The following is a 24511-nucleotide window of genomic DNA, read 5'->3' on the forward strand; positions in this document are numbered from 1 at the left end:
GTGGTAAGTAAATACAATCCATCATTCTTACCAATCACTGAGCAAAAGAAAGGAGTGAGCGGGCGCTATCTGATGGCAGAGATGTACATTACAGGACAGTATCAGGATGCAAGGTTGTTCGTTGTGGAACAATAGATTGAAAAAAAATGCCCCGATCTCCTACACTTTGTGCGCCTTTGTAGCATCAAGAAGTGGTGCTTCAAGGCACCAAGACGTATAGTGGCTTGGAGAAATACTGAAACGGGTAAGGGGCTGCCAAATGTAACAACAATTAGGGTTGGTCTTTAGGTGCTCCAATGGGTGATCACCAGAAGCAGCTCGCACCTGATTACACATTTTAAGGCTCCTTGATAGATCCACACTGTGTGGGAAAGTTTAAGGGGGAAGATCAGAGGAATAGAAGCGGGTGTTTGGCATTAAAGAAACAGAATTTATCAGCCTGGACTGGAAGCTAAAGCCATAGCCCCCTGTTGCCACACGTATCATTGTCTCTGAGCATGTGCCATATCTGCGATCCTCCCAACCATGACCTACTAGAAAAGCTGCTAAGAAGAAGAGAAAAATGATGCAGCAGAGCACCCCAGGACATGAAAACTTTACAGAACCTTCCAAGCAACTCCCAGCACCATAACATCAAAGAGGTGCCTACACACCACACAGGAGGAGAACTTTGAAGCGCTGCAAAGACAGGACCAAGTGAGTACCACGGAATCTCCTACAACACAGCGACATGTGGCAAGGCTACAATCCTCTGCTCAATCAATCAATCAGTGGTTTGTAAAGCGCAACTATTCACCCGAGAGGGTCTCAAGGCGCTGAGGGGGGGGGGGGAGGCGCCCAGCTCCTGGGGGATCACTTTGATTCTCCGAAAAGCCGTCTTGAGTGATAGATAGGTAGTGGCCCCCTCCATGTACTTTGCAGGGGGGGGGTGTCTTGTTATGCCACTGCCTAGCAGAGTTCTGGGGGCACATGTTCCTTCTTTGCACTATGGTCCATGGCACCCTAATAATGCCAGTGCCTTTGAGGCACACTCCATGTCATGTCCACCACAGCAGCCACTGCTGCTCGTGCTCAGTTGCCCCAGCCCTCGAACATGTCTTCCCTCAGCTTCGGACTCTCTCGGAGGGGGGAAGGCGATAGAATGAGTATGCTTGATAACAATAAATATTGGTTATTTAAGGGGAAGCAAACCCTCAGAGTGAATATGTGCTTTACCAAAGATACAGGCGTTAGGTTGCTAGAGCCTCCCGACGCTTCCTTAGAGCTGGGTACGTCTCTGTACTCTAAAGGCCAGAGAGCCTGCACCCTAGGACCACCCTCTCTCTGGCTTCCGGCCCCCCGAGGTCCTGAGGCCGCCCATCACTCCTCCCTCGGCCTCTCGTAAGAGCCGGCTTTAAGTAGAGCCCCTTCCTTAACTGCCCTTCTCGCTCTTTGGCCAGCATGCCCACCGGAACACTTAAGAATTGGAAAGATTCACAAAGCCAATGTAAGGTAACCACGTTTTGGCGGGAGCCCTTGGAAATTCAACTTTACAGTACTCGTAATCAGTGCTATTACAAATGTTACATATTCGTGTAGATTGTATGAACCATCCCACCATTCATCCGTAAGTGCATTAAGTTGCCTTTATGCTCGTGTGTGTTCCGGTGTCACGATAATCTAGCGATCGAGAATGGCACAAAGCTTTTATATCCACAAACTTTGTTCACTTTATTGTATTATATTATCATTTTATTTGATATAACGAGGTGGCACGATTTTACTACATGGCATTTGTTTGTACTGAGCCTAACTTTGTATACTGAGATATCATTAAAGCGCTGTTTCTCTACTAAAACTGACAACCCTGGTTGGACATTCACATATTTACTGGAACTGTGATCATTTTGTTGTACTGAGCCCTGCCTCTACCAAGCAATACCTTCTTATAATGAAACCTTAATTGTTCATCACATCTACCATCTACCATAGGTTGAAATGGTTGAGGGAGTGCCAAGGCAAAAGTTATCGAATGTTGGGTATTGATAAAATTGTTAGACCTAGAGTTGAGAAGTTTCAAGCAAAAATGAAAAGTCAGTATGATGCGGTGCACAGGGTGCAACCCATTAGGACAGATCTGTGTGCTGGGGATTGGGTTTGTGTCAAAGATCCCAATCATGTTGCGAAGGGGAGGTCAAAATGCGAAGCACCAGTGAGAGTGGAAGTTGTGACCAGAAATGCTGTTCGCACTGACAGTAATGAATGATGGAACAAGGGAAGAGTTGTGAAGGTGAATTTCCACAAGTCTTCACTTGCATCCTCCTCTTCTGATATGGCTGATGTCAGTTCTTCCTCTGGCTTTGTTCATCTTCCCAAACAGAGGAGAAGTGGTTGTACTATCACCAAACATTTCAGGTTTCATGATTAACCCTTTCTTTCGCCTTTAGCTTGTTTGCTGGATACCATTAATGATATTTATCAGTTTCTGCTTTCTTTCTTTGTTCATGTGTTGCTGTTTAACTGCAGCTGGTTTTCATTTATTTTTTATTTATTTTTTTATTATTCAACTGTTATGTTTTTGCCCTTTTGTACCTTGTGTAAGAGAGGGAGATATTGTGGTGATGTCATTTCTTTTACATTCCAGAACTCTTTCTCTGGAATGTAGAATGCTCATGTTGATTTGGTGTAAGCCAGATTCCAGGTTCACCAGTTGCTCCTGACTGTGGATGCTGTGGCTAATAAATCCAGCGCTCGAAAACTTACGTTTCCTTCCTTTTCATTCACACTGCGACACATAGGGCCAAGGAAACCTAGGAGGCCAACTTTCCACCGCAGAGCGAGTACCCTATGTCCTGGTTAGCTGGGGAATAAGAGCACTCTCCCCTTCAGCAATACCTAGCTGTCCCTGCAACTGCAGTAATCGGGGAAAAGCCTGAAAAGCACCAAAAAGTAAAGGGGCTTATTTACAAGGCCCTTGCGCCACTTTTGCGTCATTTTTAACATGGGAAAAGTGACACAAAGGAGGTGCAAGGGGCTTGTAAATATGCTCCAACGTTTGTAGATGAAGTACTAGAAAGGAGTAAGGCCCCTGATGGACTACAGCACAAACTATGGTTATCTTGCAGACTCAGATGAGTGAGTGCTGAAGGCACACACACCTGGCTGTGTTAACCCTTAGGGCCCCTGAGAGTGGTTCAAGTTCACCTTCTCGAGAAGATAAGCACAACTTGCAACAAGTCAGGAACCTGACTGCCGAAATCACTTAATGTAAAGGAGGCATGGCCCAAATTGTCCACCTTATACATGGCTACACCCTCGATGGGCACCTTTGTTTGAAATAAAGTTCTCAGGATTCCTTGGGAAAGCTTTTGTGCCATAGCGGATGTTTGTTCACCTTCTTTGTGTTTTTACTCCTTTGAATACAACAATCTGCAAGACGTATGGAGGGGAATTTTTTTTTCAATTTTTAATAACACAGCATAACTCTGTTGAAGTTGGGTACACCTGAACTATCTCCTCAACCATAGTGTATGGCTGTATTGCCCTTTTAAACTGATTGTCAGGAGACTCTTGGTGGTGGCGGTGAATTATTACGCAGGGTTTTAGTTTACCTGTGACCCTGAATGAGAGGAGGCCTGCTCCACTTCATTGCGAAGGTCTACCTAGCTCCCCATAAATTGAGATCCTCGCCTCTCTTCATGTGTGGGATATGAACGTGCACATGTGTGTGTTTCACCTGGGTTTAAATTCAATTGAAGATATCCACTTGGGACACAAAGTGCATGTCTGCACAGCGTGTTGGTTTTCCCTGCAGACTATTTGTGGCCCACGGAAGATGAAACGCCCTGCCGACTCCTCTGCTCAGTGCCACATCCCGAAGTTGTAGTTGCCCGGTTGAAGGAGAGGAGTTGCTGCCCATGTTTTGTAAGCATGGGGTTCTTCTTAGCTCAGTGAGGCTGACACTCCCTTTGCTTCATGTGTTGCTGGCTGTGCCTTTGCATAGCGAGCTCTCTGGCTGCATTGGTGCAGCTCAGGTACACTTCCTGACCTTGACGTGTTATGACGGCCACACCTGTGGCTGCTGCTGCAGAAAAGGGCACTGTGCACTCCTCAAGGATTGCAGGGGATTTGAACTTTGAATACAACTGGGCATTGGTTGACTCGGTCTTCCCCCGCATGAATCCAAAGTGGACTCAGTAGGGCCCACCTTGAGCCAGTAACAAATACGTCATCTGAACGTGAGGGGGCATTCCTGCCACTGTCGGGAGTGACGTGCCTGAGATGATGGGACGTTTACTGGTGGTGGTTTTCCTTTGAGACTGATGAGCTTTGAGCCATGGCGAGTCCTTGATGCTGTATCGAGCAGTAGAACTGGAGCTAAACAGTCCAGAAGTGAGCAGAGGTAACTCCTGACTGCCACGAAGGCCTGCACAAGGCAGGTTGGATGAATAACTGTACGGTGGTCAGCTCAACGGAGTGAGCTGCCCTTGGCTCTGTTATCTCTACAGCCCAGCTCACATTGGTTGTTCAGCAACTACAGGCTATTGCTTCGAGTTGTGGATCTGAAAAGACGTTGTATAGATTTGTGGGTGTATGAGACTTTGTCATTGCAGTTGCCTGAAATCTGGAACAACTGATAGTGAAGACATTTTTGCAGAGGTCTCCTGTCAGCAGTGCTTAATTTGAGCCTGTGGTTTCCGGTGCTCGGCACTGGCACTTAATTGTCAACACCGGCACTTGTGACGGTCTGTCACAAGGCGTCACTGTATGGTTGATTTAGAGATGACCACAACAACAGATAATTATTAATTCACTATACATCAAAATGACTATTAATTGTCACCCAAGCCATTCTTATCTTATATCTTTGGGGTCATGGAATAGTGTGAATTATCGCACTTTCAGGAGTGTGATGGTAAGCAGTTGTGTTATTACTAATATTGGCAGCATGGTAGGGGAAATGTGTGGTGCAAGCTGCAGTGGCCTCCTGACAAGACTACTGGCACTTCTTTTTTTACAGATTAAGCACTGGCTGTCAGATGTGTATAATGTGGCACATAATGCATGATGCAATTGATCCCAGAAGAAAAGTGATATATCTGGCTGTTTATTCAGTACTGGCTTGAATAAACAAACGTTTCTGGGATATAGAAGATTTATTTTTCCAAAAGAAACGCTTTTATGATCCTTGTACGGTATCGGCCGACTGCCCTAAGATTGGGGACAGATTTCTCCCCGTTCTGTTATATGCGGATGACCGCAAAGGGGTTGGACCTGTTGCTGGCCAACTATGGGTCTTTTATGGGACTCCTGGACCTAACGGTCAACTTCTTTAAGTCCTACGTAATGGTTGTGGGCCCCAAACCTACCACCAGTAAGACCTTCATGGTATCTAATTTTACCTTGTGCAAAGTTAAGGCCTTCCCTTATCTGGGTGTTTAATTTGATGGCAGTAACTGCTGGAAACCCCTGGTGGAGGTCAAAAGATCAGAATCCTTAAAACTATGGGGGTGGGTTTTAGTTTTGCACATGGGCTTGGGTTTAGGGCACCAAGGGATCTTTTAAAAATGTATCAGGTCAACTGTATCGCTCAGCTGCGTTATGGTAGCGAAGTCTGGGGGTATGTCAAGGTAGATCAGATTCAGTCTATGGAGAATCATTTTTTGCGCAAGTTGGTCCAGGTCCCCCAGTGTATCCCGGTGTTTTCTGTGCATGTGGAGCTAGGGCTTCGTTATGTCTCGGCCCGATCTCCTTGAACCTGCTCCTGTGTTGGATTAAGATCTAGAGGACAGCAAAGCTGATGCTAAGCTGGTTGATCCTCAAGGACTGGTTATCTTTAGACAGGGCTACTAGTATACCCTAGTTTTCTCATTTTAAAGCATCCTTTTTTTCTCAAGGCAGGCACAATATTTTTATGATTCATATTTCTTTCTCCGGGTTCGAGTTAGGGAGCAGTAAAAGATTATTCCTGGAACACTCCTGTTCGGAGAGAGAAGGTTTAGAACTTCAGAAGCTATCAGTCAGGGGTCATATGCTTTTAAAAACTGTACAGGGGATGGAGCCATACCTGGGCTTGGTTCGCTCACAGCTTGTTAGGTTTTTTCTGGTCAGGTTTAGGTTTAATCAATTGCACCATTTTTTGGCTTCCCCGTCTGGGTAGGTTCGCCCTGAGGCAAGGGTACCCTGCGGCTGCGACAATGTTTCTCCGCAGAACTTGCTCCACATCATAATGTTTTGCTCCAACTTCAGTTGGCATAGGAATCGTTTTTTAATCCCCTTGTTGGAATCACTGCAGTTTAAACAAGTCAGGCCCGCCTTGTTGTATCTTCAGATGCTCCCTGATGAGTATGTGACTTTTACTGTTTTATCTTTTTTACGAGCTGTACGGGCGTCCAGGAAAACGAGACTTGATTAATTGTTTTATATGTTTTGTGTTCTCATGAGCAATTTTATTGTTTGTGTTTTATTACTCAAGAAATTGATTTAATTGTTTTTGATCTGTTTTCTTTTATGGTGATTTTACCTACCAAATAAGGATTCTTATTGATTGATTGATTGACTAGCCAATTCAAATTACAAATATCTAATTTGACTGAATTCTATAGCATGAATGAGATTTCGTTTTTTTTCTAGATTCAGTTACAGTCAAGAAGAAATAGCAGAAGCCAGGGCTAGTATTCCCTTACAAAGACATAGCAGCTTCTCTCTTAGCCTCCATACTACAAGCCCTCTTCAAACAGTACTGTGGAATGTGCTCTCTTTCCCTTCAGACGATGCTTACACCTCCTCGTGCTAAAGGCTTTTCCCAAACAAGAAACTGCAACCCACTTTTGCGAACAGATTTCACTTTTACAAAACCAGCTGAGTAAGCATTATTTACTTTGTAGTCGTTATATGTTTGTGTTCCAAATAAAGTAGAAACTAAGAAAATGTGCTGGGAAAAAAAAGATAGCCCTGGCCATCTTTTTATCTGTGGGGGTCTCCTTCCGACTGCAGAGTTTCTGCAGTTGTAAAGTTACTATTAAATCATAGTTTGTGAAAACCGAAAAAGAGTAAACTTACACAAAAGTGTAAGTTGATGTTTGTGGATCATGCCTGCAGTGTCAAGGCGGACCACATAGCCCCCATCCTGCAGAGCAGTCTGCACATTGTTTAGGACTAGGGCGAGATCTTTCTATGCATGCAGTCGATCACACGGTATCATCTTCTCACTGCTGCACTTCCGTTCCGATGAGTTGCCCATTATTAAGAAGAGGAGGGCCTGTGTTATAAACTCAGCAACTAAGTGGGATAGCCACCACCTGCCCACCAGCCTTGCGTAATTGACATATTAATAGAAAAGCACAACACGGAGGGCTTCGTTTTTAAAAACCTCAATGACAAAATAGTTTAGTACCCAGTCTACTATGATTAAAAAAAATCAAGGGTAGAGGAGAGTAAATTTGAATATAGCTCTAGCAATAAATATAACAGAGGTAAAATATCAAGTGGAGTTGAAAATGAACTGGTTGGTGCTCTGGAGCAACGCGACTGCCTTAAAGGTGCACAGGCCCATTTCTCTCATTAAGGGTACTGCCTATATTTTCAGTCTTTATATTGAAGCAAAAAGCAAACAAGCAGTGATTTTAAGTTATCTATAATTCTAATCAGCTTTAGTGTCAGAAAACCTTTTAGGGCATATCAGCAAGGGCTTTATCTCCGCTTTCTTGGCTTCAAAAGCCAAAAAAGCGGAGATAAAACTATCGCCCTATCAACAACAGGGTGCAAACATGCAAAATCGCATGTTAGCACCCTTTTTCACTACGCCTCCCTTTGAATCTCTAATGAGATGCACAGTGGGCGTTTCTTCTGAAAATAACTGGAGAAATGTCTCCAATTATCAATTGGCACGCTAACAAGCATTGCGATAAGAAAAGTAGCGTTAACCGCGATAATCGCTACTTTCCTTACGCCTGCTTTTAGTTTGACTTAGCCATGATATCCAATGGAAGGCGGATATCATGGTTAAGTATGCCGTGCCCAATCAACAACTTAGCGCCAAACATTGTGCAATTATCACTGGAATCCCAGCGATAATTGCTCATTTGGCAGCTAACTCTGGTATTTTTATCACTCTGGAGATAAGCGTCGCTGATAGCGCGCTATCTCCGCGAAAAAACAAGCGATAGCCGGCGATAATTATCCTAGCGCTAAGTGCGCTTAGCGATAGTTATCGCCGGTTGTTGATGATATGCCCCTTTGTTCTTTATTTTTTGAGAGAGAGATTTGTCTTTGTTATAACGTTGTTGGAGCCTATACATCAACGTAGATGATCCAGCATCAGAATAACTACCTCATGAAGGAGAAGAGATAAGCAGGCATCATTGTTTTACAGCTGTGGCTGGCCTTGTTCTAAATTCTCACTCCTGTTGTCTATGCCATAACCGCCTGTGTAAGCATCAAAGGTTCCCCTCTTCAGTGCGAAGCCAGAGTTCAACCTGGAAATGTGTGACTCGGTATACTTTCATGAAATCAAATGTTGTGCTAATGTCATTTGAAAGTGAACTTCGGACAGAAGGCACTATCAGTTGTTGATGTCGATATGATTTCAAGTTGTTTAACGAAGGTGCATTTCCCCAGCATGAATAATGCTAATGAGGTTCCCCCATGGTCAAATTATAATTTCTTATGTGGCAAAAACTCACAACATTAAATCAAGACCCTTCAAATAAATACAGGTACGACAAAAGATCCCTTATTTAATTTATACATTTTATTTCTTTTTCCGTTATTTTATCAAAAATATTTTTTCATTTTTTAAATCTTTACTTATGTATATATCCTTTCACAAACATTGATAATAATCCAATTCATATTAAAATTTTACAGTGTAAATACAGTGTGTTGAGAACCTACAGTACTTTGCAATGAAACCTAATACCCAGTTTGTCACACACCAACCAACATACACACTTACTCATACATACCGCTTCACACAAATATATAAACTCAACAAAGACTAAAAGGGACTCAAAGAAACACAAAAAAACCATTTCTACGGCTGAGGTAACACAGATATTATTTGTGCAGTATCAACGCCAGGTCTACGCGCGTTTCGGCGGATTCAACCACCTTCCTCAGGACCAGACCAGATAGAGTTCAACTCTACTCCCTTTATGTGTGTACAGGGTACCTTTAATTCATAAACACCTAGCTGTGTCCAGTTTCTTTTGTGTGTGTCTGATAACTATTCACGGAGCTTTGGCCACAGGGAAGGCCACAGGGAAGGACGACGTGGGATTTCCTGCGCTGGGATAGCGCTCGTGTCTCTGTGTGGGGTGTGCTTTGGGACAAGGATTTGGAGTGCTGCATACGCCGAGGGACTGCGAGGACCAGCAGGCTCTCTGCTCCACACCTGCTGCCTCTTCACTCGGCGTTCCCGCCCCCGCCTGAACATTTAAATACCTATCGCGGCCCCCGCTCCGCGGGTGCCGCTCACGGAGATTTGGCCACAGGGAAGGCCACAGGGAAGGACGACGTGGGATTTCCTGCGCTGGGATAGCGCTTGTGTCTCTGTGTGGGGTGTGCTTTGGGACAAGGATTTGGAGTGCTGCATACGCCGAGGGACTGCGAGGACCAGCAGGCTCTCTGCTCCACACCTGCTGCCTCTTCCCTCGGCGTTCCCTGCCCCCCGCCCGCAGTGCATATAATCTCGCGCCTAATCCCGCAACGCGGGACGCGCGCGGGACATAGCCCGGGACGAAGCCCGGACAAAGGGCGGGCCCTCTACGGCCCTCATAGGACCGAGGAGGCCGGGACGGGCCACCCCCCTTGGCTCTGCAACCAGAGGAAGCACATCGTTTGACTTATACCCATAACACTTCCTGGTCAGTGTTTCTCTTTCCTGTAAGACTATGTCACGTAAGGGGTCCAAAAATAAATTACCTTTAATATGTGATCCAGGCCAGGGGACCCATAACTTTACTGTGACCAAACAAACACTGTCCACTTTCGGTGAATACGTGATCGAGTCGCAACAATCGTCAGACACCAGTCAATTACCCCCATTCAACTCTGTTAACTCGCAAAACTTGTCCTTTTGGGAGGACATGAATTCTTTATGCGGCACTAAATATGCCCTAGTGGCATCCCCTTCCCCCGTAAAAAGTTCTAGCATTTCTACCCCATTTGGGAAACCATGTGACTTATTAGAAAATACCCATGGTGTTGCCTTGTCTCAGGGCCCAAATAATAAAAGGAAGCAAGACGAGACTATGGAAAGTGGGAACCATCTAAACACACCATGTGCTGGTCTTTCATCACCAGTCACCAATCCCCCCCTAACCATGGTAGAGAGTGGAACTTACGTAGACCAAGTACTCTTACTGTCCCAGATAGAGTTATTGTTTAATTCTATCGTATCACCTCTGGTTCACAAAATTAATGCCCTTGGCGATAGAATTACGGGTATCGAGAGAATCATTCAGGCCAACCCCCCATCACTTAATAATGATCCATCCATTGGGTGTAGAGCCCTGCAGGCTATCTCCATAACAAAAGATGTAAACCCTTCTACCCCTAAGAAGGTTATAGCCAACGGTCCAGACTTATTTTTTGCCTCAAAAGTTCCATTGCCTATTAACCCTAGCAAACATGCCCAAACTTCACCACAGCTTTCTAAAAAATGTGGTATTACCAAAGTTGCCCCTAAATTCGGGTCTAATAATTATACTGCTGCCAGAGCGGATCTAAATAGAGTAACAAGTAGAGCGGCATCTATACACTTGCCTCCTGAAGCCGCTCCTTTTGTTCTTGTTCTATCAGGTATACCGGCACCCTGCCATGGGAAATTTGAAAGCCGACAGAAACTTTTAAATAAGGTCTTATTCTGGCTTTCCAAAAACAGACCTCTCGCGCCCAATCATGACGGTGGTATTCTAAGTGTTAGAAGGGTGGGCTGGCTAGGGTCGCTAACCAAAGACATTAGTGGGGATCTGGTCCTAGTGAAATTCAAAAACAAGAACATCGTCCCCCTTCTACGATCTTACCTGCCCCAAAATGGAGACGGCCCCATATCCGTCTGGGACTTACATGACTTTTATCCAAAGTATAATATATATCCTGCTGTTGGGAAGGGGTCCTCATGCGGTTTAACGTGTTCTTAAAAACTTTTGTAACCACAGCCAGTCTTCCACAATTGTAATGTTTGTATTTATGTACATCATGTATTATTATTTTTTTATGTTGATGTTGCTTTTATGATTTTTAATCCTACAAAAATCGAATAAAGCTTAATCGAATCGAAATAAGGGATCTTTTGTCGTACCTGTATTTATTTGAAGGGTCTTGATTTAATGTTGTGAGTTTTTGCCACATAAGAAATTATAATTTGACCATGGGGGAACCTCATTAGCATTATTTGTGTATTGTCCTCTCTCATCCCCGGTCAATTGAATTAACCATAGAGAGGGTCCCAATATTCTTGTGACGGCATTTCCCCAGCATGGCCATATTCTGGCGTGCTGATGTCTTCAGACTTGCCATAACATCAACCACCTTTTCTTAGTGTGCAAAGCTTTATCTTTTCAGAGATGTCCTCAATGTTGTCTTCCTTTTGAAGGTATGTAGATGGCTAATTTTGAGGGACTTGTTAGCAATTTTACAAAGTGAGATAGTCATAAACATTAGGGAAATGCGCCACATGTGCAGGAAGATGTCCCTTCCTGCACATGAACAATCATTAAATAATGGGGATTTAGTACTTCTATGTGTGCTGCAGAAGTAGCATATCACCATTTCTTAATGATAATTTATGTGCAGAAAGGGACAACTTCCTGCACATAAACAATCATTCCCTGCAACGCAGACATCCTTACACTATGGCGCAAAGGCTGCCTGTGTTGGCTCTAGGCAGCTGTTTTTAGCACCAGCGCTAGGGAAAACACAGGGCTGCGTCGTTTTATTGAAAACATGGCCGCATCCTGGCGTTTTGGAAACAGCGCGGCGCTGCAAAATATTCCCCAGTGCTGCGCTATTCCTTGTAAATATGTCCCTCTGTTCTTGGTACTTCATAATCCTGCTTTCAGTTTGAGCGCTCACATGTTCCTTCTGTCCTAATGATGACCTTTACATTTCATAAGAGCTTGGAAAGCATCCAGGTAGATACTATTAGGCTCCACGGCCTTGCTCTTCCTTGCATCTCTGAGTCTTGAGTCATTTATTAGTACACACACCTAAACCCTTCATGTCTGCTGTCCTGAGTGATCACTTCTTTAAGCGCTCCATTGCCTTTTATTTATTTTAGTCATTCAGAAGATGATGAGTTAATTGACTTAAGTTTCTGTACGGATTAGTATGATTTGACTGATTGTTGTTTGCAAGTATTAACTACATGTTGGATCATGTTTGGATATCAGTGTACTCTTGATTATTTAAACTAATTGAGTCCAAAGTGAAACAGTGTCTTTTTTATATTATGTTTTCTTCTGGCACATAATGTGAAACCGGTCCTGTCCATTGAAGACCCAAAGCTAAGGTTTCACTCACTAAGCTGGCTCACACGGTGAAATGAGGAGCTGGGTTTTCATCTTTTGCAAAGAGCAGCAGCCACAGCCAGAACATGAAGAGGGGTGCAGGTTTTCAACCTCTCTCTCGCCCCTCGCGCATATGACTCATATAAAAGTGTACAATGTTTTCTCTCTCCTTGGTCCTCCCCATTACTTTTTCCTTTTTTTCCGTTTGGTTCTTTTTAGCTCACCCAGTACTTCCATCCTCGCACTAAAGCTTTTTGGCGTTTTCTTCTCATTTTCCTTTCTCCATTTTTTCACTCCCCTCATCCTCCTTCATCATCATCATTTGTTCCTGGTTAAATATTACAACACACTACTGTATTCACAGCACTTTCAAAGATTTCCACCAAAGCCGCTGGAATTCCAAAACTCACGGGGACAGACCGCTCCCTTTACAGTCATTGTTTGCGGTTCCATTCTTTTTGTTGGTCAATGTATGAATGAACAAGCAGTGGACCAGAAAAGGGGGGCCAATCGGCCCCCACGCAGGCATGGCGGGGCCCGGCCCCTCCCATATCCCGGTTCCTTCGTGGTGGCTTGCCCCCCGCCCTCGCCCCGGAAGCAGTTGTGCACTTCCGGGGCAGGGCCGCGACGGCGAAGGGGTTAAAAGCCTGGGGAGCGCGGGAAGCGGCCTCTTTGTGCCCGCGCCCCCAGGCTCGCTCCTCGCCCCACCGTGGGGCTGTGTAATTTTCTCTATTTTCTATTTTCCTCTGCAGGTGTCGCGAGTCACGGCGGTGCTATAAGCAAAGAAGCCGGCGTGAACAAGCATCTCGGCGAAATGAGGAGGCGCAGAGTGAGCCGGGCGTGGACAAGCATCTCGGCGAAATGAAGAGGTGCAGAGAGGACCGTGGGCCAATAATGGCCCGTAATTTGCTTTCCCACTTTGTCTTTCTGCAGGTTGGCGCTCTCACCTACGGGAAATTGGCGGTCTGGAGCGTGATCCGAAAACGGAGGGGGAGCACAGCCTGAAGCCCCACGACATAGAGGGACAACGTGGGACCAATTTTCGTCGTGGCAGTTCCCGGTGGCACACCGTTGTTTGCTGGAGGCGGACTTTCGGTTGCAGATGGCAAGAGCGACTACGTAAGTTCCCCGGCCGGGTTTTGCGCAATTATCTTGCTGGGCCTGTTCTTGTATGATAAAAGGTTACAAAAGGCAATGAACGTTACAGTTACAGCGATGAAAATAAGCGCCTATTTGAGAGCATTGTCCGAAAAGCTTCATTGGTAGTCGATGAATTTTAAGTTATGTTAACCGGTCCATTATAAATATGGAATTGAAAGACGCGTAATCTGAACTTTCAGGTTCAACTTCAGACGCGGCTGTGGATTACTTCAAAGATTCAGTGCAGGAGCCGCGTATGTTGTGTGTTTTGGTCGAAAGCATTGCAAAGTGAAATGAGCTATTTTTCTGTAAATAGAAATAAAAGCAAGCGATTTGGGGGGTATTGATTGACATCATAGTGCGCACGCTATTTAAATATACACGCACTATAAATCTGCTAAATTGTTTTTAGGTTAAGCATTTATATGGAGAGATGAAAGGAAAATACTTTTAATTTACACAAACATGACACTTTCCAAGGTAGAAGATTGAAACATGTCTCTGTTTGCTCAATACGTTACATTTGCAATAGCAAGTGAGGTATTTCGAGATGAGCTGCAGGAGCCGGGGCCCATTGGTCTTCCGTAATTTGTGATTCTCGATATTTTGCAGCGCGTATGGAAGGATGAGCATTATTTGCATTTCCGTTTGATGTGCAGTGATGCTCATGGCAAAAAACATGAGAGGTATTACCTAGAATTCCAGGGGAAAGGAAAAGGATGAGCATTATTTGCATTTCCGTTGGATGTGCCGTGATGCTAATGGCCAAAAAACATGAGTTATTTAGACCCGGGCGCACAGCCAGCCTGTCGGACACGCCGCTAGAGGCCATGGCCTCTGCTCCCTTACTTTTCTTTTGCAAGGTTGCCTCTGGTGTAGGAATTCACGATGTTTTCTCATGTTGTGGCAAGGTAGTAAAGTGAAAACTGACATGATTTAAAGTCAAAAGTACATACGAAAGAACAAAGAAAATATCAACGTCAGGTGCCGTCATTAGAAGGTAGCCCAGGTGGCGATTGTAGCAATTTGGGGTGATGTCTACAGGCACTTGTTTAGAAAAAATGTCAGTATGGGCGTGGAGATGGTGGCGGCTCCTAAGTAATAATCATGTTGTCATGACTTGAGTAATGATCATGAGTTAAAGTAATGAGTGCAGCATAGCTTTATTAAATTTGTCCAAGGCCTCCGTAGAATTATGGAACATTATTGGACGCAGAGTTATGTTGCTGATCAAGGAAAAATGCTATGGCTGGCCGAACACCAATCAAGGGACACTGTCATTAAGTCCGATATCAAAGGTTTTAAGACAGTATACCCAACGTTGTTCTTTATGAAAGAGGATTAGTTCTGCATCGGTGTCGGCCTCATCGAGTGTTTCCAGAATTACCCATTCAAGTTCATTTGCAATGGTTGAGACGTGAGATAATGATTGTTCAGACTTGTAGTGGCTTATTTGCACCTGATGATACTACGGTGTTCCCCAAACCGTACTTTAACTTTGCGGCTCGTCATTTCAACGTCCTTAATCAGTATGGACATGTAATTATGTAGACAGCATGGGTTGTATTGCAACTTGTGTGACCTTTAAGAGCCCATGAAATTCTCACTCAATGTGAGGACCTTCGCCGCTGACATAGTTGCCAAATAGACGGGGTAATTGCGCCTCGGGGACTGGCATGCTCCTCGGGTGGGGGAATAACCCTATGCGTGCAGAGGATGGGCACGATCTCTGTCACGATGTCAATGGTCCTGTAGGGTGATGATTTTAATGGTGCAGTAGGTGCAGTGGCGCCAAGTCAAAAGTTGTCAGAATTCCTATAAACAGTTAATGTTGCTATTACTTAGGTAGTGGTGTTCCTATACGTTCGTATAAGTTAAAAAACTGTTTCTGTACTAAATACGAAAGTTAAATTAATTCGACAAGTGTAGAAACATCTTGCATACACGTTATGCTCAAAGAGTGTGATGCTAAAGCACTGCCTATAGCCCTGATGAGAATTGCAGTGTGATGTTTAATGTCTTCTTCTTCTACCAGTATCCTTACATTGCCAGGATTCTTACCCTTTAACTATTGAGATCCGGTAGCGCTTTGGTGTGTGATATCTCCGAGATTATAATAGATTGAGTCAAGGAGGACCATTGAAATATTAAGTTCTTCGCCTTCCTCATGCGGGTGTAAGAGGGGGGTTGGGCAGATATATACTATGAGGTTGATCTATGGGTTAGGGACTGGCATTTAGCCCCCCCCTCTTCTCATCAGTATGGAATAGCATTCTGCTGCGGAGTGTTAGTTTATTGGATTTTAGAAACGACAACAGCAGCAAGTCCCTCGTTTTGTTTTCTTGCTCCGTCTACTAGATGGGACGGGACCAGAGCTCAGGATGGCTCTTGTATGGATAGTTGAATGTTGCTCATTCCTATGGGGGGTGCGTCACATGGTTATCTCATGAACATCCAACTCTTCTCTTCTGAACTCTATGCATTACTGAATGCAACGTATTTTAGGTGGCGATGACTTCCAGGGCTTGGCCTCTGGGACCAAAAAAAAAAAAGTGAGTCCTCAAGTGGATTTCTTATTGAAACCTGAGTGGGAATCTGAGGCGTTACCACTGTTTTGTACGCATTCCTTACATTTTGTTTGTAGTGTTCCTCCTTTTCCTTGAGAAGGCCTTAAACATGGATCCAGCCTGATCAGGTAGCCAAATTATGTGAGCATAGTGTGGGAAGGTTGCCTGACATATGCGGCCCATTATTCTAGGGGGCACATTGCACCAGTCCAAACGACCCTTATTGATGGCGGGTTAAAGACAACCTTATTAGAAAGCTATCCTAGTGGTAGCTGTGGAGAGCAGCCGTCAGGCTAAGGCTGGTAGGGAGGTAAAGCAGCCTGTGTTACCAGTCTAAAATCTCACGAGTAAGGAAATGAAAGTTGTACCACACCAGGTGGACATAAACATAGGTATTTATTCTAAACACATGGTTATCTCATGAACATCCAACTCTTCTCTTATGAACTTTATGCATTACTGAATGCAACGAGACTTAGGTGGCATTGACTTCCGGGCTTTGCCACTCGGACCAAGAGAGTGAATCCTCCAGTGGATTTCTTATGGAAATCTAATTTTGGAATTTGAAGTGCTACCTCTGAGCGAGGAGCCCTGTTTTTGTCTGAATGACTTACAGTTGGTTTATAGTGGTACTCCTTTTCACTGAGATGCTCTGTAGATGGTGCAAAAATGCCTTAAACATTGATCTAGCCAGATCAGGTAGCCATCGGGGTGCCTGTGGAAGTGGCGTCATTTGTTCTTGGAGCAAAGTATGTGAGAATAGCGTGAGAAGGTTGCCTGACATATGCTGTCCATTATGCTAGTGGGCACGTCGCACCAGTCCAAACGACCCTTATTGATGGTAGGTTACGGACAACCTTATTAAGAAACTATCCTAGTGGTAGCCATGGAGGGAAGCCTTCAGGCTAAGTCTTGGAGGAATGCAAAGCAGCTTGTTTTACCAAGGGACGGTTCTCATTTTTCTGTCAAACAGACTGTCCTTTTTTCACACATAGAGCCTATGCATATCTGTGATCATGTCTGGTTGGCTGAGATGGTATTTACCAGAAGTCAAAGTGGGGAGCTAAAAGGGCTCTTGTGCCATTGTACAGCCTGGCATAGTTAGGGCTGTGCTAACCCCTTTTTTGGGTATAGACTTTGATGCTGCACTGTCAAACACTGTTCGGTTCACACATAGATCCTATGGTTAGGGCGGTGTGGATCCTATGCTTGAAGATTTAGATGCTGCACTTGGAAACAGACTGTCCCTTTTCAAACCTAGATCCTATCGCCTAAAGACGTGGGTAGAAAACCAGGAATAGGAGGTGATGTCAAGGTCTGCAGCAGAATTTTTAGTAACAATGCAATGTGCCGTGGCACCGCACTTCACACTGGGTAGCGTCCTTAAGGAGTCATGAGGGCGCTATTGTAATCACGGTGGGCCCCGGGCACTGGGTCGCTGTACTGCACACTGGATATTATTCTCTAATGAGGGTCACTAAGCCAAACACACGACATGGGACACAAACTGAGGCTCTGCGGAACACTCGCAGTTGGAAGTGTTAATGTGTATGCATCTGGCGTCTTATCTAAAACTTAGCAAGTGATGGCAATGTAAGACTAGCACGTGTACAGCAGTTATCGCCAGAAACACTAATGGTTTGTGTTTATCTTTTCCATTTATGTATGGCCGTGTCCATGGTGGATATCTGGAGTGCTCCACATCACAACAGCTGCAACTGGTGGACAGCCCAAGGGATGCTTATGTCAGGTAGAGGATGGCAAGCAACAACGCAAGTGGGATGGGCGAGCGAGCAAGGACGCAAGAGGTGCCAGCACAGGGTTGATTGTTTTGGTGTGTAAACCCTGAATTGGGCTGGCTGCAGTAATGTAGCAGGATGTTGCTTCACAAAAATGGCAGTATTTGTCTTAACAGGAAATTGTATCCCTACAGTAACGACGCCTGCGCTCGCAGGGCCACCAGTGTCAGCATGGTATATTCATAGATCACCAATTGGTAAGGCCAACGGTAGAGATGGGGCAGTACACAAGGGTGTGCATTCCTAGCCTTGGCAACCCCAGGAATAATAGGCCTATGCAACGCCTCATCACCCCTGTTCAGGAAGTGGGTACTTCCATAGTAAAAGTAGTACCATACACGTAACATTTTCCAGAGCGTAGTGGCCAGGTGTGGGTGGTTAGCAGACTGCACAATATGCCAGTGGGAGGGGTACAATGATAGTACCAGAATACCCCCGGTCACAGCATCTGCAGGGACCCTCCATAGGCATGCCCCCACACCCTCAGTCATAATAGGACATGGGGTAACAATGATAGGGGTTAATTGGGCAAAGGCGTTCTGGTGGAAGGGATAAATCTCACTAGCAACCAAGTTAGCGAAATATAATACCCAGACTGCACCATAGGGGGGGCTCAGTTTTTCCCAGGCTGCAGGTAAAAGGGGGGGGTGGACTAGGCGAGTGCACGGAGTCACTCGGTGAAGAATCACTCGATAAAGAGGATCAACACTTGGTTTGAGAAATTATTTCAAACACCTTAATGGCAGAATATCCCACAGGGGGGCATCTGAGAGGGACAATGTAGACTAACAGTCGGCTGATAATGAGGAGTTGACAATTATTAGAGGGGTTGTCTCTACTCACAGGGTGGGGGGTCCAGTTGACAGAGTCAGGGAATGCCCTATGGATAGGGAACAAACTGGCAGGGGTAGAGGGTCTTTTTTGATTAGGAAGATATGACCTTTCAGTGTAGGCGGTTGGGGGGGGGCCAGATAGTCGGTCAACTATGCTGGCCTGTGGCGGTAAGGTCATAATCGGTGAGCAGCAATTTAAGGTCCTTAGGGGGGGGCGGTCCCATTCACGAAAGGGGCCGCCCAGCGGGAGGGGCGATTGGTCTCTCCCAGAACTTCAGGGGCAGGATATGATATCCATTACTTAGAAGGATGCGGGGGAGGGAGTCTACGCTTTCCTCAGGCTGGTAGCCACCCCTCACAGACACTATGACGTCATCAAGGTGCGCGAGTGTACAGGCCCTCCTGTTATGGTTAAATGGAGTTCAGGGAGCGCACGTGGGTGAAACGTGCCCTGGGTTGCGCGCGCACGTGGGTGAAACGTGCCCTGGGTTGCGCATGCGCATCTCGAACGTGAGAGCGTAGCTGTAAAAGGATCTGACACCGGTTAGCGACCTTGCCGTACGACTTAAATTATTAGAATGCATTTTAATTTTCAGGATGTTAGATTCGGTTAGGAAACACGCTGTACTAGATATTTGTTAAGGTTAGCCCATCATACCATGTCAAAAATGGATGTAAATCTAATGTTCTGAAATGTGCATTTAATAATTGTCTAAATGTTTATTTTATTAAAATTTTAATTTTGTTTTTATATTTTAATAAATACGGCCAGGGGGGGGCCTGACCCCCTGACTTCCAAAGACCCATGTGTTGAATGGTTGAATTAGGTAATGCTGTCAGTGTATTAAGGAGGGGGGTGGCCGGTAGTCCCAGACCATGAGAAAAGGGGGGGCCAATCGGCCCCCACGCAGGCATGGCGGGGCCCGGCCCCTCCCATATCCCGGTTCCTTCGTGGTGGCTTGCCCCCTCGCCCCGGAAGCAGTTGTGCACTTCCGGGGCAGGGCCGCGACGGCGAAGGGGTTAAAAGCCTGGGGAGCGCGGGAAGCGGCCTCTTTGTGCCCGCGCCCCCAGGCTCGCTCCTCGCCCCACCGTGGGGCTGTGTAATTTTCCCCACCCTCCATCCCCTTGATTAGCGGAATTTGGGTACATTCAGTGGTAGGTATACTGTCTAGTGATGTGCAGGATCATAGGAATATCATGCTTGCCTCATTAGGCCTTTTTTCCTGTTTACAGGTGGAATGTACATATGGAGATGTTTTGTTCTTTACTGTGGTTTTTATCTAATTTTCTCCTTAGGCCTTTTTTCCCGTTTACAGGGAAATGTACATATGTATAATTTTTGGTGCTTTATGTTAACTAATTTTCTCCTTAGGCCTTTTTTCCCTCTTAGTATAGCAATGTCGTATTTATTCTGTGTGTCTGGCGGTAAGGTCATAATCGGTGAGCAGCAATTTAAGGTCCTTAGGGGGGGGCGGTCCCATTCACGAAAGGGGCCGCCCAGCGGGAGGGGCCATTGGTCTCTCCCAGAACTTCAGGGGCAGGATATGATATCCATTACTTAGAAGGATGGGGGGGAGGGAGTCTACGCTTTCCTCAGGCTGGTAGCCACCCCTCACACACTATGACGTCATCAAGGTGCGCGATTGTACGGGCCCTCCTGTTATGGTTAAATGGAGTTCAGGGAGCGCACGTGGGTGAAACGTGCCCTGGGTTGCGTGCGCACGTGGGTGAAACGTGCCCTGGGTTGCGCATGCGCATCTCGAACGTGAGAGCGTAGCTGTAAAAGGATCTGACACCGGTTAGCGACCTTGCCGTACGACTTAAATTATTAGAATGCATTTTAATTTTCAGGATGTTAGATTCGGTTAGGAAACACGCTGTACTAGATATTTGTTAAGGTTAGCCCATCATACCATGTCAAAAATGGATGTAAATCTAATGTTCTGAAATGTGCATTTAATAATTGTCTAAATGTTTATTTTATTAAAATTTTAATTTTGTTTTTATATTTTAATAAATACGGCCAGGGGGGGCCCTGACCCCCTGACTTCCAAAGACCCATGTGTTGAATGGTTGAATTAGGTAATGCTGTCAGTGTATTAAGGAGGGGGGTGGCCGGTAGTCCCAGACCATGTTCGTGCGGGGCTCTAGCAGCCCGTAAAGAACTGCGAGCAGCTCCTGCTGGGCCTGCAGCTCAAACACCTCTCCACCGTCTCTACGGCTGGGCCTGCAGCTCAAACACCTCTCCACCGTCTCTGCGGCTGCGCCTGCAGCTCAAACACCTCTCCACTGTCTCTACGGATGCGCCTGCAGCTCAAACACCTCTCCACTGTCTCTACGGATGCGCCTGCAGCTCACACCGCCTCTCCACCATCTCTACGGCTGGGCCTGCAGCTCAAACAACTTTCCACCGTCTCTACGGATGCGCCTGCAGCTCACACAGTCTCTCCACCATCTCTATGGCTGTGCCTGCAGCTCACACCACCTCTCCACCGTCTCTACGGATGCGCCTGCAGCTCACACCGCCTCTCCACCGTCTCTACGGATGCGCCTGCAGCTCACACCGCCTCTCCACCATCTCTACGGCTGGGCCTGCAGCTCAAACACCTCTCCACCGTCTCTACGGATGCGCCTGCAGCTCACACCGCCTCTCCACCATCTCTACGGCTGGGCCTGCAGCTCAAACACCTCTCCACTGTCTCTACGGATGCGCCTGCAGCTCACACCGCCTCTCCACCATCTCTACGGCTGCGCGTGCAGCTCACACCGCCTCTCCACCGTCTCTACAGATGCGCTGGCAGCTCACACCGCCTCTCCACCGTCTCTATGGATGCGCCTGCAGCTCAAACACCCCTCCCCCGTCTCTACAGCTGCGCCTGCAGCTCAAACACCTCTCCACCGTCTCTACGGCTGGGCCTGCAGCTCACACCGCCTCTCCACCATCTCTACGACTGCGCCTGCAGCTCAAACACCTCTCCAATGCCTCAACGGCTGGTCCTGCAGCTCACACCGCCTCTCCACCATCTCTACGGCTGCGCCTGCAGCTCAAACACCTCTCCACCGTCTCTACTAATGCGCCTGCAGCTCAAACATCCCTCCCCAGTCTCTACGGCTGCGCCTGCGGCTCAAACACCCCTCCCCCGTCTCTACGGATGCGCCTGCAGTTCAAAGACCCCTCCCCTGTCTCTACGGATTTGCCTGCAGCTCAAACACCCATCCCCCGTCTCTACGGATGCGTCTGCAGCTCAAACACCTCTCCACAGTCTCTACGGCTGCGTCTGCAGCTCAAACACCCCTCCCCCATCTCTACGGCTGCGCCAGCAGCTCAAACACCTGTCTCTACGGATGCGACTGCAGTTCACACCGTCTCTCCACCATCTCTACGGCTGCGCCTGCAGCTCACACCGCCTCTCTCCACCATCTCTACGGCTGCGCCTGCAGCTCACACCGCCTCTCCACCATCTCTACGGCTGCACCTGCAGCTCACACCGCCTCTCCACTGTCTCTACGGATCCGCCTGTAGCTCACACCGCCTCTCCACCATCTCTACGGCTGGGCAGGCAGCTCAAACAACTCTCCAACGTCTCTACGGATACGCCTGCAGCTCACACCGCCTCTCCACCGTCTCTACGGATGCGCCTGCAGCTCACACCCCCTCTCCACCATCTCTACGGCTGGGCCTGCCGCTCAACCACCTCTCCACTGTCTCTACCGATGCACCTGCAGCTCACACCTCCTCTCCACCATCTCTACGGCTGCGCCTGCAGCTCGCACCGCCTCTCCACCGTCTCTACGGATGCGCTGGCAGCTCACACCGCCTCTCCACCGTCTCTATGGATGCGCCTGCTGCTCAAACATCCCTCCCCCGTCTCTACGGCTGCGCCGGCAGCTCACACCGCCTCTCCACCATCTCTACGGCTGGGCCTGCAGCTCAAACACCTCTCCACTGTCTCTACGGATGCGCCTGCAGCTCACACCGCCTCTCCACCATCTCTACGGCTGCGCCTGCAGCTCACACCGCCTCTCCACCGTCTCTACAGATGCGCTGGCAGCTCACACCGCCTCTCCACCGTCTCTATGGATGCGCCTGCAGCTCAAACACCCCTCCCCCGTCTCTACAGCTGCGCCTGCAGCTCAAACACCTCTCCACCGTCTCTACGGCTGGGCCTGCAGCTCACACCGCCTCTCCACCATCTCTACGACTGCGCCTGCAGCTCAAACACCTCTCCAATGCCTCAACGGCTGGTCCTGCAGCTCACACCGCCTCTCCACCATCTCTACGGCTGCGCCTGCAGCTCAAACACCTCTCCACCGTCTCTACTAATGCGCCTGCAGCTCAAACATCCCTCCCCAGTCTCTACGGCTGCGCCTGCGGCTCAAACACCCCTCCCCCGTCTCTACGGATGCGCCTGCAGTTCAAAGACCCCTCCCCTGTCTCTACGGATTTGCCTGCAGCTCAAACACCCCTCCCCGTCTCTACGGATGCGTCTGCAGCTCAAACACCTCTCCACAGTCTCTACGGCTGCGTCTGCAGCTCAAACACCCCTCCACCATCTCTACGGCTGCGCCAGCAGCTCAAACACCTGTCTCTACGGATGCGACTGCAGTTCACACCGTCTCTCCACCATCTCTACGGCTGCGCCTGCAGCTCACACCGCCTCTCTCCACCATCTCTACGGCTGCGCCTGCAGCTCACACCGCCTCTCCACCATCTCTACGGCTGCACCTGCAGCTCACACCGCCTCTCCACTGTCTCTACGGATCCGCCTGTAGCTCACACCGCCTCTCCACCATCTCTACGGCTGGGCAGGCAGCTCAAACAACTCTCCAACGTCTCTACGGATACGCCTGCAGCTCACACCGCCTCTCCACCGTCTCTACGGATTCGCCTGCAGCTCACACCCCCTCTCCACCATCTCTACGGCTGGGCCTGCAGCTCAACCACCTCTCCACTGTCTCTACCGATGCACCTGCAGCTCACACCTCCTCTCCACCATCTCTACGGCTGCGCCTGCAGCTCGCACCGCCTCTCCACCGTCTCTACGGATGCGCTGGCAGCTCACACCGCCTCTCCACCGTCTCTATGGATGCGCCTGCTGCTCAAACATCCCTCCCCCGTCTCTACGGCTGCGCCGGCAGCTCAAACACCTCTCCACCGTCTCTACGGCTGGGCCTGCAGCTCACACCGCCTCTCCACCATCTCTAGGACTGCGCCTGCAGCTCAAACACCTCTCCACCGTCTCTACGGCTGGGCCTGCAGCTCACACCGCCTCTCCACCATCTCTACGGCTGCGTCTGCAGCTCAAACACCTCTCCACCGTCACTACGGCTGGGCATGCAGCTCACACTGCCTCTCCACCATCTCTACGGCTGCGCCTGCAGCTCACAACGCCTCTCCATGGTCTCTACTAATGCGCCTGCAGCTCAAACACCACTCCACTGTCACTACGGATGCACCTGCAACTCACACCGCCTCCCCACCATCTCTACGGCTGTGCCTACAGCTCACACCGCCTCTCCACCATCTCTACAGCTGCGCCTGCAGCTCCCACCGCCTCTCCACCATCTCTACGGATGCGCCTGCAGCTCACACCGCCTCTCCACCATCTCTACGGCTGTGCCTGCAGCTCACACCGCCTCTCCACCATCTCTACAGCTGCGCCTGCAGATCACACCGCCTC

At 47.7% G+C, this 24511-nt stretch overlaps 1 protein-coding gene across 1 annotated transcript in view; it reads right to left on the reverse strand.

The window, feature by feature from the left end:
* Positions 1-24511, reverse strand: part of LOC144755440 (uncharacterized) — a 198033-nt gene that overhangs the window by 31651 nt on the left and 141871 nt on the right. The window lies entirely within an intron of this gene.

This window comes from Lissotriton helveticus, chromosome 5_1 (assembly GCF_964261635.1).
Source record: "Lissotriton helveticus chromosome 5_1, aLisHel1.1, whole genome shotgun sequence".
NCBI lineage: Eukaryota > Metazoa > Chordata > Amphibia > Caudata > Salamandridae > Lissotriton > Lissotriton helveticus.